At 30.5% G+C, this 17,925-nt stretch overlaps 1 long non-coding RNA gene across 1 annotated transcript; it reads left to right on the forward strand.

The window, feature by feature from the left end:
* The first annotated feature begins 2,357 nt into the window (after nucleotides 1-2,357).
* Nucleotides 2,358-17,925, forward strand: LOC140182624 (uncharacterized). Its single transcript, XR_011878579.1, has 5 exons — nucleotides 2,358-2,435; nucleotides 9,443-9,536; nucleotides 17,119-17,167; nucleotides 17,277-17,443; nucleotides 17,624-17,925. It is a non-coding gene; the product is annotated as an uncharacterized lncRNA (long non-coding RNA).

Below are 17,925 nucleotides of genomic sequence, written 5' to 3' on the forward strand. Positions count from 1 at the left end.
AATTGCATTATTTACTGTTTGGGATCTGTATTCTGTACCCTCTTGTTCAGGATCTAACTGTTTTTTTTTACTGTTTAACTTTTTTTTTGAACCTTCTCCGAGTGAATTCCTTCACGACTGGCTGAAAGCAACTGCTGTTTCCCGGTAAAGTTTCTCTGTATATCCGACTAAAAGGTATTGCATTATTGCCTACTAATATATATCTTACGCACATTCTAATGTCGTTAATAATAATAATAATATTTGTAAAAAAAGGATTCTGTAAGTTTTTTTTTAATGTACATATAATGTCTGTAAGTTTCCTTTTCGATAATCCTATAAAAAAACTCATACGGGACAAAATTTTTGTTGCGGAATTTAAAGAATAGGTTTAAAAATTCATTCAACGTGAGAAAAGCAAATACTTACTGAGGAGTGCTAGGGCCAGCACTTTGTGTTTATGTAACCATTCGTTGGCCATCAATAGGTGTTTTTTATGGGTGTGAGATTACATTTAAGGTAGAAGATCACCACTTTTTTGATGGTTAATCTGGCCGAAAATATTTGCTGGCCTTAGATATTTTCATACTTAAATTCACTATTTTATTTATTTAGCTGTACTACCTGATATGTATTTCGAGAAATATATCTATAATGGAAAGATTTATGTGAATACTGTTGGTGTATTAATGGCTATGAGAGTTAATATTTCATAATTAAGAAAGCAAATAGAAAATCATATTTAATTTATTTACTGTCCCTACCTAATATGTATTTCTTTTCAAAATATATTTATACACGAAATGATATATTATTAGTGAATCTGTTTTAGTGACTGGCTTTGACACCCATCTAAATCTGAAACACAAATATAAATTTTTTGAATGTGAAAGAAGTTAATTGTACAATTTTAAATTTCATTGTATATCTTTTTTTCATTGATATATTTAGAAATGAGTTATCGAATAATTGTTTTGATATAAAATTGTGTAATAATTTATGGTTGTATATTTTCTTCCATCTCTATCTCTATATTCATTTCTCACACCAAAATGTCTCCATTGTATATTCTTCTTATATTATGACTGATGAGCTATTTAATTTTTAATTGTAATTGTAGTTGGTTTTAATGAGTTAACTTTAAAGCTAAGGATCATCATCATTATGAATATACACTCGCGCAAGATTTGGGTTAGAGGCTTAAATTTTTTGTGAGCGGGCAACATGAAAAATATAAATTAAGAGAGAAAAAATTGAAAATTAAGATGGACTCAAGTAAAAAATTAGAGACTTAGAATTTACAAATTATTAATTTGGGGAGGCTATTGCCCTCTTATTAACGTAGCTCCGTTACTGGATTAAATGATTTCATTTTAATTTTAAAAAATTCTGTAATTGTTTTCATACGACAAATATGGATCTCCATAAAATTTTTTATTTCACTGAAAGCATTATATTTTTTTGACCAATAAATTTAATTCAATTGCTCGTATAAATACTTTTTTGCAATCTTGTTTTTGATAATCTCCAAAAATCAAATACTAATAACATCGTTTGTTTCGTTCAATTTGTTAATTATGCTAATTATTATTATTTTTATACACGCATATGATTTTTTGGGGCTTTGAGCCACTATTTTAAATGTCTCAAAAAAAACATTTTTACATAAACTACTCAACAACGCATATGATTTTTTTCTTGGCTTTGAGCCACTATTCTAAATGTCTCAAATAAAAAAAAATTGTTTACATAATAAACTCAACAATTATTTACTTTGTAATACTATATGAGTAGCAATTAAATAGTAGATAGTTTACTAAAAAATTGTTTTTGGTAAAAGTAGTGTTATAATGTAACGCTATAACTTAACAAATTAAAAATATTATTCTGAATTAAACTATTGATGACATAATTGTCATGGCATTTTTTGTTTAAATTTTCAACACTTTATGTCGTATTTTTTAATAACAGTTTATACAGTTCATTCATGTTTTTACAGTGAGATATTATATAATTGAAAAAAAAGAATCAACGACTACTATGACATGTTTTCTGAAACACAAATTTAAAATGTCAGTTAAAAAACTTTACCTGGCGTTTTCACATTTAATCAAACCACCTAAAAAAAATTTTATAAGTAAATCATACATGATTTTTTATTAATTAAGCCGTTGATAGATGTTAAGTTGCTTCTGGTTATTTTATTATTCTTGAGATTATATTACAAAGTAGAGAGATGTTAAGCTACTATAGTTATGATGGTTAATATGATCCTGCATATTTTGAGTATCTGTTCTATTACTGAACTCAGTTGTAAACTTGTCGCTTTATTCTTCTTCAGACTAACATGGTTTTAACACTATGATTTTGTCTATGCTAGATAATTCCTAATAAACAGTGAGCAACAGGAAGCATTGCATGTCAAGATGCTGATATGATACATATCTACATATAAGGTTAGTGAGTCAAGATATGCTTGATTTATTTAGACATCAAATAATTTCTTGGCTTTATCTCAATTATAATATGTTTGTTTCTGGTGGATAATCTTGCATGAGTATGTTATTTTGTATTTTGAAATAGATATAAACTTCATAGAATTAAGTATATCAATAGATATCATATATTGTGAATGATACTAAGATTATAAAATACATGTAACTATCATAAGTTAAAAGATAGGATAAATTCGACCTTAAAAATCTTAGAAGAAACAACCTTGAGAAGTCATTAAAAGAAGCTTTTGCTAATAACAATAAAGCAATAAAACATATGCTTAAAACAAAAAAAATGTCAAATCTAAGATTATATTAGCACCTTTCTATAAACAAAAGTCTTCCTTCTTCGGCGTGATAGGTTTCCTGTGATAAAATTAAAAAATAGTCATAATAAATATTCATATCACAATAAAACTTTTGAAAGGGAATAAAATACATTCGAAATATTACCTTCAATCCAGATTTCTAAAAACTTCATTATAGACAACATTATCAGTCACAGTTGACTCTTTTCCTGCTTCATTAGAAATTAGTATCTTGAGACCTTGTCTAGTTGTTACTCGAGAAAGAGCCACGTACAGTTGACCGTGGCTAAAAACAGGCTTCCTTAAAAGTAAGCTCACATTAGATAACGATTGACCTTGACTCTTATTTATGGTCATAGCATAGGAAACCATTATAGGAAACTGTCTTCGATTAAATTTAAAGGGGATCCTATGATCAGAAGGGGACAGGTTCATACGTGGTATGAACACTTTTTGTCCTGCATTATTACCAGTAATTACTTTGGCTTCAATAATTCATTTCCCAAGCTGAAGTAACAATCAAACGTGTCCCATTGCATAAACCCGAAGAATGATCAATGTTTCTAAGAAGCATAATCGGTATACCAACCTTCAATTTGATTTCGTGGTTTGGAAGACCGGAAGACTTGAGACCATTGAGAAATTCAGGGGTGTGAACAGCTGCAGCAACATCTGTTTGTGTCTCGGACTTGCAAGCCATATCAGCACTGAAGTAAGAAACATGCTGTCTTTGATTAATCTTCATCATATATTCATTAATCTCATCTACAGTCTGAAGTGTTGGTGCCAAGACGGCTCTATCTTGTAAATTCTTCTCGTCATCTGGATCCTCAATGTAATTCTTGAATGTAGATGTTACAACAGCTTCAACTGGATTATTCCAATCTTTTATCAAGATGTCATCTGGAATTTTGATTCTACCAATACCATCAGAAATCTCACCGATCTTTCCATCTCCTATCTTCAATAACCAATCTGCAAACTCCCTTAAGCTTTGATCAGATCCTTCAATGTTGTTAGATCCCTTTAATCTCATGTTTTGAGTCAACTTCAACACCTTACAATGATCCCACAAATAAGATGAATTGATGGTTGCATTAACTACATCTTGTCTCGAACCTTTCGGTATTACGGGTAAAATCTGTCGAAAATCACCTCCAAACACAACTGTTTTACCGCAAATGGTAGATTTTCACTATTGGAGTTCACAATCTTAAGCAAATCTCTCATGGTACGATCAAGAGCTTCAAAACAAAATTTATTGACCATTGGAGCTTCATCCCATATAATCAACTTAGATTTCACTATCAACTCGGCTAATTGGCTTCCTTGTCTAATGTTGCAAGTTGAAAATTGGTCAACATTTAAAGGGATTGCAAATCTAGAATGAGCCGTTCTACCGCCAGGAATTAGCAAAGAGGCTATACCGCTAGAAGCAACTGTTAATACAATTTGGCCTCTTGAACGCAAAGATGCAGCAAGAGTTTGCCATATGAATGTTTTCCCTGTACCACCATAGCCATATAGAAAGTATAAACCACCCTCACCCCGGTCGACACTGTTGATAATAGTATCGTAAACATTCTTTTGCTCAGTGGTCATCTTGGCAAGATTTAATAAATACTTTGACCCTAAGTCTTGTCTGTCGTACAACAGTTCGTCATTGATTAGGTTATTATTTGAAAGATCGCAAGACATCCCATCCTCATAATTAATGTTAGGAAAATGCATGTCAGGGTAGTCCATTAGACTACGATTATTCCTCTTGAGAATTGTCTCAACTTCTATGAGAGTGAGATTTAACAACTCATTGTCGGATATTGTTAGTCCTACATTAAAAAAAAATCAAGTGCAAACATTGATATAGAAATATGTCATTTGAAAATTAGAAAAATCTAGAAGCAAGTTAATACCTGGATGGTTAAGTAGTCTTCTTCTATTATGAAGTATACCATCGGAGAGTATTTTCCATGTCTTCTCCCAAACATATAGGGGTCTAGTCATTGAGTTAGAAAACAAAAGAGTGGCAAATAGATTCCTAAGGTACTCGCCAGAACCCCAAATGCTTGCTTCTTCAATTGCTTCAATATATTCCCTGTCATCATCCAACAAACCGCGAGCAAAACATGCCTCCCGAAATGATTTGTAAACAACACCATTGTATGTTCGAATGTCCTCATAACTTGTTGGTCCTTTCACCAAATTGAGAAGTATCCTAAGATAATATGACTCCCCCGAAGAAGGAGGAACAAAATAAACACGACCAATTACATGATGTGACCTTCTTCGATGCCATTTCTTGGAATTAGCATTCCATACAAATTTGGAAGGAAAGTCTACATAGCTCAACTGTTTTGCTTCCTCGAATTCACGATTTGCTTCAAACCATGCCAAGAACATGGACTGATTGATAGTTGGCCTTTCGACCACATCTTTTAATGATTCGTGATCTTTGAATAAAACAATCTGTTCGCTTGGCAAGTGAAAAGGTAGGCGGATGACTGCTGGGTACCTGTAATGGATATCATATCCCATAATTCGCCAAGCTGCTTCGCATGGAGATAAATACCTACAATCATAGTACATCTTTATCTCGTCAATCTCATCACATAATGATTCTGTAGACCCCTCGCGGTAAAAAGAAGCAGTAACACGGTCATGACCCTTATTAACATACTTGAATAAATATTTAATTGACCTAGATTGATTGCACCACTCAACATTGATGTGAGCACCATATTTTAACAATAAACTTCGATTGTGTGGAACAACCCATCTGTTATCTAATTCAACCCCAGATTTCTTTATAGTTCTCCCAGTGTCTCTGCGGCGATAAACGGGATATCCATCATCATCAATAGAAGTGGAATCAACAAAACGCTTAGGAAAATTCCTCAAGCACCTACCATTGTCCATACATGGTGAATCCTTTAAGGAAGCTCCACATGGACCATGAATCATCAAGTTACTGACTGCATCATAGTACTTTGCATCAACGCTTTTATCTGGTATTTCCGCAGATATAATGTTATCAATATCATCAGGAGTAGGGTACTTGTCCCCTTCATGAAGAAATAACAATATATGTACATGAGGCAAACCACGCTTCTGGAATTCAATAGTGTATACCACTGTGAAAAGAACAAATAATAGTTAATAAGACTTTAATTTGTATAAAAAGTTTGTCATTATGTTGTTACAAAATGTAACTAATTTATCTAACCGACTAAATTACTTAAAAAAATACCTGCAACGACCCTTCCAAATAACATATTCACACGAAGATCTTTAATCAAGGTATCTAGCTTCATTTTAAACATTCTACATACAATGTCAGGCCTGTCTTCAGCTTTTAGTCCCCTTGTAGACAAATGATCCACTATTTCTGGCCATTTAGGATTGCATGTAAAGGTCAAGAATAAATCTGGATAACCAACTTTGGTACAAATTGCCATGGCATCTTGATAATTCTGAATCATGTATCTAGGACCTCCAACAAAAGTTGCTGGTAAGACTATACGTCTACCGTGCGTAGTTGCAGAATTATCTCCATTCACAACAGCTTCACATATACCTTTGTAGAGATCACACCGTACATTTTCCTGGTGAAAACGATAGTAATTTAGTCGAGATGATTCGATCATTGAGTAAGCATCTACTATGAATTGTTGGAATAGTCGTCTAGAATAAAGCAAAGGAGAACCGTCCGAGAATCTTTCCTGAATATAAAATGCAAAATAGTCCCTCATGGTTACGCACTTTTCTTCGTTGTCATTCTTTCTTTTAATGCGATTAAGTGGTATATGCTCTCGAAACCCATCCTCTCCGTATGGAAACAAAATTGGATACTGTAATCCAAGATAAGATGGATTGAGTTCAGTTATACGCTGAAGAGATCCACTTCGGGTTTGAACAACAATATCTCTCTCCGTTCGTGATGCATCAAAATCACCCACAATTAATCCAGCCACTTCTGATACTGAGGGCAAATTATATCTTCTTCCATCTCGTCCTCTCTTACCAATAAGCCTAAGCTTAACATTTTTTTGAGTTCCATTGTTCAAAGAGTCTCTAACCATGCGAAATGACTTTACCAACACATTATTTTTATCAAGCATCTCCTTCAGTTCTTGGACAATTAGCATATCAACTTTGCTCCTATGATCATTTCCACTGTCCAAAATTGAATCACTGCTTTATTATATGGTTCATGAAATTGTTAAACTCGATTAAGGACTAACTTTAATGTCTATAATTAGATAAACCCTACTAAAATACTAAAAGAAATATAATCAGTGATTATTTCTTAATTTTAAATCATGTTTAATTCACTTTATAAAGAAAAGAAATCATATTAATATATCTTGATTGAGCACCCTTAACAATGCAAAAAGACAAATAAATCTAATAAATTAAATTTATTAATTGAATGAAATTTAACAGAGATACACCACTAAGAATATATACCTTACAACTTGGATTCTGTTAGATATCTCATTGTCTGTGTCATATATATATAATTGAGCAAATTTAGCAGTTGATCCTTCAGGGGGAATAAGACTGCCAAGAAGGTGGTAGTTTTGTCCACATAGTATAAATGTTGGTGGACCTCTGCCTCGATTAATGACTTTGTCGACTTTACCACCCAAAGATGTGAATGCAAACATGCTATTGTATGTTCGAAGATTCTCACAAAAGTTCTTGCTTCTATCATCGTTATTCCACATTAGACGTTGAAGAATAAGAGGAGGTTCTTTCGGTTGAGGCAACTGAACCTGACCTCCTCTACAACACAGCGTGTACTTAGGAATAGTTGCATTATAATGTTTTCCAATTCTTTCATCATACCAAAAGAGAGCATTACAAAATTCACACTCATAGATGCATTCACCATGGTTAATATATTCTGCAACATACACACATGATAAAATAGAAATCCGAGTTAAATTCTTGCTATTTTTTAATTCAATAATTAATAACTATAAGTACGACTTGTGAGACCAACCTTATTAAGAGCATATGTGAATCTAAATTTAGTAACCTTAGTCTATTTTTACTAATTACTATAATATCACAATAATTTATTGCAGTTTAACAATGGAAACCACATTACCTTCTGTATATACCGAATTGTTGCACGCTGTCTCCTCGCCTAAGAACAAACATTAAAAAATTAGAGGATTAACTAAAAGTTAAAGTGTCTGTACACTAAAGATGGAAATTAATTACCGATTCCCTCTAACAACATATCTGTTACATTGACAGCCCCATTATTTAATGTTTCATCAGCTGTTAGCAAAGGATCTTCTGCATTGAGTGATATACCAAATTTAAATACAAAATTTATTAATTCGTGTAACTAAAAGCCAATATAATCTAAAAATAAATGTATTAATGCAAAGTTTCATAATAGAGATGTCAAGTATTTTACCTTCCAAGATTGATGAATTCCTATTGCTTAAACAATCATTGGTTTGAGAATGTATCGGGAAAATGTTCTTAGGATGTATCGGTTCCTGAGCTGTGATAGCAGTCAAAGTGCTCTGCATTGTCAATCCCACATGCAAATCATCTGCTTTCTTTGAAACATAGTTCTGCGTCTGATCTATAATGGAGAATAATACATCGTCAAAATAAACAAAATCTTCAATCTGATGCAAGGTTACAAAGTTTTTTCACTAAACATAGGGATTTATACTTACCGTGATGACCTTTACTTGTACTGTTGCTACTCTGTACATTTCCATCCCTAAAAAATAAGTCTCCAATCCTAGCTCTTTTGCATCTCAAATCTATTAACTTATAAATGACAAATAATAAGATTATTACACAAAAACCAAGTACCAAGTTCTTATAATTATGCAATAATAATTATATGAATAAACAACGACTAACTGACCATTTGGAGAGCCTTTAGTCTGATTAATGGTTGATTCACAAATCTCTTCCGATGGATCACATTGACATCCCTGACCATCTTTTGAAAGTATGTGTTCTGGAGTATAATTTTCATGTATGTTTTTTATGCTTTTCACATTTGATATTGCAAATGAGACTGAATATGTGTCATAAGTAACTTGATTTTCGAAATTATTGAACTTATGAAAAAGCTAACACCAGAATGAAATTCCATAAGACTTGCACAGGTTATTTCATTGATATCAAACATCTAAGTTATTCCAATAATCCAAGTATATATCTCACTAAGTTCCTAATATTTTGATTCAAAACATTCATGGTAGCATTCAAAAAAAGGATTCTTTATCATGTTCAAAACACTTGAATTTACATATAGTAAGCTGAAAACAATCAATTACCTTGATTGTCTTGTTTAGATGAAGAGTTTGAACCAAAAATCATAGGTCTAATTACATTGAGAGAAGAGCTTATATCTTTCAAAGCTGGCCGTCTAGCAGCTCCTGATAGATAACATTAAGGATACAAAGTGAATCTAAAGATATTTATAATACAATCTATCAAAGATTTTAAGTGGAGAAATAAACTATATATATAATACCAATTTGACCTTTGATAGAAAACTGTTTAGCACGGTTTTGGATTAGAAATTCCTTCCTTTTGGCCCTTGCTGTTCTGCATAATTCCTTGTCCATAGTGTGAAATTGAAAACTCTTTTCTGACAGAATGGTTTATGTTGTTTAGGGACCTGCTGATGTGAGTGCCATATTTACATTGAAAGGAGCTTCATAAAGGTGGACTAAATAACAACAACGTACAAAGAGAGCTCCACAAACAGGTCCTTGCTAAAATTACTCACTTTTATTTCAAGTATAAATAATACTAAATGAGAACTTAATATATTCAGAATTCAGATATATTGTGGTTAGCAGAAATATATATGGGTCTCAAAATTTCAAATCATTGACTTCTTTATGATGTCCGTCATTTGTTATTTTAATAATTAAAAATGTAGCTTAGCATGAAACTTCTTCCCTGACACCCAACCTAACTATGACACACAACCTAACTATAGTGATTGCTCCTAAGCAATAGATGATGCTATTACATAGAAACTTGTGGCAACTATGATCCAAAAAATTTGGGATTTGTTAAATCATTTCTATGTGTAGATCATAGCATATCTATGAGTTTCGTATTGAAATCTTAGTAGCATCTAAAAGGCTGGATTTGAAAAATATCTTTTATATATATCTAGTAGCTTGTTCTATTATAATATATTATCTATTAATATGTATCAAGTACCGAAACTTATATTATCTATTATTAATATGTATTATAATATATTTCAAGTACCGAAACTTATTATAATAACTGAAAGTTCTGTGTTGCTAATGAAATTCAAATCTAATTTCAACTAAAACAAATGAATATTAGAGGGGTAAATCTAATATAAGATGCCTCATAAGCAAACCCAAATTGAATAGGTGAATTCAAAACACAACAACTAAAGATATATTGCACGGGAACATAGAGAAAATCCATTAAAATAACACAATACATAACCCATACTGAAATATAGATTGATAACAGCAACACTAACTGCTCTAAGGATTAAAAGACATAAAATTAAATATTAAGGATTGAACATCCCTTGCAATAATAAGCTTAAGGACTTGATCTCGATCTCTTCCATCCAAGTTCTGTAGAATAACTCTTTGCTCTGATTTTTTTTAATGTTCAAACTCTTCAATATATTGCACAGGAACACATAGAGAAAATCCATTAAAATAACACAATACATAACCCAGACTGAAATATAGATTGATAACAGCAACACTAATTGCTCTAAGGATTAAAAGACATAAAATTAAATATTAAGGATTTAACATCCCTTGCAATAATAAGCTTAAGGACTTGATCTCGATCTCTTCCATCCAAGTTCTGTAGAATAACTCTTTGCTCTGATTTTTTTTAATGTTCAGACTCTTCAAACAAATCTCAGTATTATGACGATCATTGATCCTCATAAGGTTGCTTCTGTGCTCCATTAGCATAATGATCTGATCTCCAATAAAAATATTAGGGTTAAATCCGATGCTGATTGGATTAATGCTGAGTATGTTTTGCCACATCTTTTTCCTGGATGCATTGGTGTCTAATTTCCATATCCCGATCTTATCATCTTGACATGTACTATCATATGAAATATAGCAGACCTTATCATTAAAAGCCGAAAGATATTGGAACTTCTTCTTGGCTATCTTCGGGATTGTGTACCGATTAAGCTGGCCTGATTTTAATTCATAACACACAACACAAAGTGGATGGATATAGTCCTCACCAACCCAATTAATCCAGAACATAACACCATTCAGCCATACGCTATTCGGCCCTAACTTCTGAATTACTTTGTCTTCGATGACATGCTCAGTCCAGTCGTTCATTCGAGAATCGTAAAATGTGAACTCCAGCCTCCTGTCTCGAAAACTCCTCTTATAAGCGTGAACTACATAGTACTGATCAATGCCACTTGTATATCCAAAATTATATATACAAACAGCATGCAAAGAACGAACTGATCCAGGATCTTTTAAAATTCGTGTTCGCCTTGTTAGAGGATTCCACAGCATGATCTCGGATGGGAGTCCATGAAGGCTGTACCTCAAACACACCAACCCATTGTCACACCCAATGACACTCCACCATCCAAAATCGGATGTATTGAATGGTAACCTAATAGGTGTAGTGGCTTGAGATTCTCCATGAATGCTTGTAAGCCAATCACGCCCGATTTCCCACGGAGGAAAACCAAATGTTAAGAGAATGCTGAAATGCCTACCTTTGGTTGCAAAAAAATTTCTCTTCACAAATTGATAGGAAGATAATTGGCAGTACCATTGTTTGCTCAAACATATGCACCTCGCAACAGTCTTTGGCTCGGTCTTCACCAAGATCTCCATTAGGACATCTTCAGGCAAATCTTTCTTTGTAGATGAAGTTTGATGTGTATTGTTAATGGACATTTTTACACTAAAACAGAATATCGAAGTGATAGAACCACACCTCATAATTCAAAAAATAATGTGCTGCTGTTGGAGAAATTTAGTGAATTTATATAAGTATGCCCGAGTCTATGATAATTGTTAAATAAATATTTTTAGCTGAGCTATAGGGCTAATGTGATTTTTTCTACAAAGCTTTCTAATAATATATTATACTTGAGGTAGAAGGAAATGATGAGGTTTAAGGAGTACAACCTATGAAATCTCTTTTGTGATTATTGGAGCTTGTGGTGTGCTCTGTAGATCAATAGTAGTTATCCAACTATGGTTAAATAATGGATATTACTTTTTACTCATAAATCTTTATTGTATGTTACTATACTAAAATTTTTAATATGAATTTTTTTACATCCATTTTTTTAAAGGACTTTTTAAGATTTTAAAACAGATATTTTTTATTCAGGATTGGCTTCTAGAAAAATAGCATTTTTTATACATCAATTTATATAGATTTAACTAATTTATCTATTCTCTCCACTTACAAAAGTTTTTAAATAAATTATCCATGAATTTAAACAACTTCTTTCTCTGATGAATATTTTTTTATACCTATAAATTCTTTATTTTATATAAATACATATTTAGATTTATTTGAAAAAATTTTCTCTAAAGGTTAATTGATATGAAATATTACTTTTTTTTAAAAAATAGGTATCCATTTTATTTTTTAAATTTACTTAATATATCTAAACAAAATAATTATTGGAATAGATTAATTTCTTGAATTTAAAAGATTACAAAACAGTTATTTTAGAAAATATAATTATTATTAATAACCAATTTCAAATTATAATGGTGAGTAATTTTTTTCCTTCTTTAAATACATCTCAATCCCAACAATTTCACCGTTTATGGGATGTGGTTCTATTAATTTGGCATATATTTTTTACATCAATTAATATATATATAAACACGGTATCTATTATCTTCACGTAGAAAAGATTTTTTTGGTATTATTTGTACTATATAAAATTTTTCATTACTTATTTAAATAAGTTTTTTAAAAAATAGTTCATCAATTTAGTCAACTTCTTTCTTTGATGCTTTTTTTCTTACTTAACAATTCATCTTTTTTTTAATCTACTTCTAGAATTTTATTTTTAAATTTTATTAAATAAATTAATTGGATATCATTATCTATAACTCCTAAATCCTAAATTTCAAAACAACTCAAACCTAAATTTCAAATTGTAAAAGGTCAACCCAACACTATAATCCTAAATCGTAAACCTTAAATCTAACCTTAAGATACTTTGTAAGAATCTATTTCTACATTTTAGACAATTTTTCTATTTTCTTCTGTTACTAAAAAAGAATCAACATGATTTGTAATTTATAAAATTTTTAAATTTCTTATTTTAAATAAAGTTTTGAAAAAAATGTTCAAAAATGTTCAAAATTTTATTTTTCTACAGAATTTATTTTAGGTCAAAATTCTTTATTTTACCTACTTCTATATTTTTATATTTTTTGTCTAAAGATTAATTGATACTAAATATTCCTCTTTTTTTTAATTGAGAAGTACAAAATTTCGAATACATTAATTTCTTAAATGAATTTAAAATAAGGACGAAGAAATAGTAATTTTAGCATTTTAAATTATGTACACATAAAGTTGTTAATGCCTCACATAATAACAACCGAGACATATCTAAAAATCTTTACAACATATAATATAAATATTTAGTGATAATGGTTAGTGATTCTTGTTACTTTCTTTAAAAATTCACCTCAATGGCATCAATTTCATAGGGTCTCTTATCTATGTTTGGCTTCAATTACCAAATAAACACAATCAGACTTCTGAAATAGTTCCTATGAATTAATCTGAATATATGATAAACCTTTTCTTATTAATAAATTCAAGTTCACAAAAAAATTGTTAATTAAATGATATCTTTTAGAAGATTGTGGAGTTAAAAAAAATAAAAATAACAGTAAAGGATAAGAATAATGTACATAACTATATCAAATAAATTAATCCTCTTAATAATAATCAGATAGTTATAATAAAGCAAGTCAACATGAAGCTGGAATTTAACTCTTAATAATAATCAGATAATTATAATAAAGCAAGTCAACATAAAGCTGGAATTTAAATTTGAAACATAAGAACCTACAGAACTTCTTAAAGCATAACACTATCTTGTACCAATAAAGTGGTACAATTCTTTCATCCTTCATGGCCTAAGCAAACCTTGAAGAACCTTAGTAACAGACTTAAACATCATATCTTGTATCCGTGTCCTGTATACAAAAGTTTCGCTACCTTTAGTATGCATATTAAGCTTAGAGATAGAAAATCCAGAAGATACTGCAACATTATCATTATCATTGCTTCTGTCATCTTCATTAAACATTAGGAATTCAGCACCAACCTTTAGGCTAGGATTAGTAATAATACCAACATTACTTATCCCTGTTATACACTTCCAATGTAAAAAGCCACCATCTTCGATATCTACCTTCCAAAAGTTGACCCGATTTTTATCTGGTCTACTCTCATGAGATACAAAGCAAAGAATATCCTCATAAACAATAAGATATTGAAAGTCTTTAATTGCTTTTCTTGGAATCTTTATTTTCTTAAACTCGCAAAGATATATATCGAACATGACAACACAATTAGCAACAGAATATTGTGTACTTTCCACCCAATTAATCCAAAATGCCTTTGCTTGATAGAAAACACTGTGATATCCTAATCTATGTAGCCTTAAGTTCTTGCTTGTACCATTAATCCAAGAGCCTTGTGATGAGTTGAAGACATGATATTGCAAAAACTTATCATTAAAATGCCGCTTTGAAACATAAACAACGAAATAATTATCAGTATTTTGAATATACCCAAATGCATAACCAAAAATAGCTTGACAGCATTGTTTAGAAGCAGGATCAGAAAGAAACCTGACACATTTCATCAAAGGATTCCACACAATCAACTCAGATAAAAAGCCACCGATAGTGTACCTTATACAAATATTGCCATAGTCTGAACCAATGACATTCCACCAACCAATATTAGATACGGTGAATGGTAGCTCGCATGACCTCACGGCACCGTCAATAGGATCAATGCTTGTTATATTCATTGTTGAATTTTCCCATGGTGGAAGCTCCATATGGATAAACAAACTTGTATATTTATCCATGTTCTTAAATGTAAGCTCTTTCATTAAATTGTAGGGTGAGAGCATTTCATTCCAGAACTTATTAAGAACCCTACACTGCATCAGAGTTTTCAGGTCGGCCTTGAAAAATATATCCATCATCAACTCGTTAGGCAACTTTTGATCCTGGAAAAAAGAATGATTGGGTGTGATATCACTCATTTTCACTAAATCACTGTAAATGGTATTTCAAGCTTCTAATGTGAGTTTGTTAACAACAATACTCGGTATAAATATAGAATTCTAGTGTCTGAAATTAAAAAAATCCTACATGTGGTGAAGAGAATATGTTATTAAAGTACACTCTACCTTAATGGATATGTAAATGTTGGAGGTCAAATGGTGGGAATGAAAAAGTATAATATAATATATTGATTTTTTTATATTTTCTTTAGATTTTAGACATTAACAATCTATACTTTTTTTATGGTGTAAGAATATTTGGTTTTTGTACAGGTTCAATTGTAAATTAATATGTTAATTAATCTAATAATTAGAATTGGAGTGTAAAAAGATCTATGACAATGTGTGTACATATTTATCTCCAATTAATTTTATTTTTATACCTAAAGAGTAATTATTTTACCCCCTCTATATTTTTAGATATTTTTTAGATATTAATAAAAAATAAAGTTATCTGTTATAAAATTTTAATTTGTTTTATAGATATTTTAAACACTGAAATTCAATTCAAATCTAGAATTTTATTAATTCATTTTAATTACTAAAATTTAATTTAATTCTAATTGAAATTTAAGTACACAAAAAATGCAATTCAATTCTATATAATAATAATAATAATAATAATAATAATAATAATAATTTATAAAATGTTGACTGTTCTCTTTTATTTTATTCTATTATTTTAATTCTGAATGAGTATAGAAACATGGATGTGATAGATAAATCTCTCTTAGAATATAAAAAGATTATCTGCAACTTTTATCCATTCCCTATGCCCTTCTAATTTGTCTGACGCCTATAAAAATTTTTTTTACAGCTATCCTATTTTAGTGTTTCTTATCCCATACCATACCCTATAAACCCTTTTTCACTCCACTTTTTATTTCAATTGTAAGGGCCTTAATGGATATGTAAATGCTGAAGGTCAAATGGTGGGAATGAAAAAGCATAATATATTGATTTTCTTGTATTTTCTTCAATTTTTAGTTTTCTCCACTTTTTTTTATTGCGTAAGAATGTTTTGTTTATTTACAGTTTTAACTATAAATTAATATGTTAATTAATTTAATAATTAAAATTCGAATGTCAAAGAATCTATGACAATGTATGTACAAATTTGTCTCCAAATAATTTTTCTTTTATACCTAAAGATTATTTATTTTATTCCCCCTCTACATTTTTTTAGGTTAAAATTTTTTTGGTCTAAAATTGATTAACTCATTTTAAAAACTAAAATTTAATTCAATTCTAGTTAACCTTTAATTCATCATAAAATTCAATTCACTTATATATAATATATAATTGATATAATATTAAGTATTCTCTTTTGTTTTTAAAATAGTATATTTGTTTTCTTTTTAGTCATTAGCCGTTATATTCTTCGGTTTTAAGAAGTATCTTCATTTTCTTATTTTCCCTTTCCTTCAACTTAATAAATATTAGTGGCTTTAAAATCTAAAATTTTCAGATGTATTTAAATTATTCCATATAGTTTAATAAATAAATATATTTATTGAATAAAGATGATATTATATTAATAAAATATGAAGTTGTCTGTTATACAATTTTAATTTATTTTATAGATACTTTAAATACTGAGATTCAATTCAATTCAAGAATTTTATTAATTCATTATAATAACTAAAATTTATTTTAATTCTAATTGAAATTTAAGTCATCTCAAAATACAATTCAACTCTATATAATAATAATAATAATAATAATAATAATAATAATAATAATAATAATAATAATTAATAAAATGTTGACTATTCTCTTTTATTTTGATTCTATTATTTTAATTTTGAATGAGTAGAGAAACATTGATGTGATAGATATATCTTTATTGGAATATAAAAAGATTATCTGCAACCCTCACCCATTATGCCCTTCCAATTTGCTTCACACCTATAAACCCCCTTTCCACTTAATGCAACTATTTGTGTTTCTTATCCCATACCCTATAAACCCCTTTTCACTCCACTTCTTATTTCAATTGTAGGGGTCTTTTGGAAACGGCAGGATGGTGTTCGCATTCTTCTTCTTGTCAGGTTTTGAATTTCATGTATCTCAACAACTCTTCCATGGATCCACAAAGGCTACAGTGGATATGATTTAACCCTATGATTTTGACCTATACTCTATAGTTGCCTGCTGCAGCGTTCTCTTTAGTTCTTAGCATGGCGGCCATGAATAGCTTCTCTCTCCGTTCTGATAATGAAAGGGGTGAAGATCTTCTATCAGAACATACAGTAGGATTTATATTGATTGATTTGATGATTGTTTGGGGTTAGTGATTACCGAGGGCAGCAGACTTCACTTTATAGGTACTCTATTTAGATTTATAGTAGGTAAAATATATTGCTAATTCTACCTACTTCTGTACTGTACCGTGTTTTGGTATGCTCAGTGATTTTTTTTTTTGATGTGGAAGTGAACATGGATTGGAATAGATTGGAATAGCTATTGAGTGATTTCTACTTCTGCTCTATGTTTGCATGCTGCAGCTTCTCTCAGTTCTGAGCATGGCGGCGATGAATAGCTTCTCTCTCCGATCTGATGATGAAAGGGGTGAAGATCTTCTATCAGAACATGCAGTAGGATTTATATTGATTGATTTGATGATTGTTTGGGGTTAGTGAGTACCGAGGGCAGTAGGCTTCACTTCACAGGTACTCTATTTAGATTTGTAGTCCCACATCAAAGAAAGTAAAGAAGAGTGGGGAGTTTATAAGATGAGAGACCCATTTACTTGACATCTTAAGATTTTGAGTTGGATGTGGTGTCTTCTCATCTTATGTTCTTTCAC

This window comes from Arachis hypogaea, chromosome 3 (assembly GCF_003086295.3).
Source record: "Arachis hypogaea cultivar Tifrunner chromosome 3, arahy.Tifrunner.gnm2.J5K5, whole genome shotgun sequence".
Classification (NCBI taxonomy): Eukaryota; Viridiplantae; Streptophyta; class Magnoliopsida; order Fabales; family Fabaceae; genus Arachis; species Arachis hypogaea.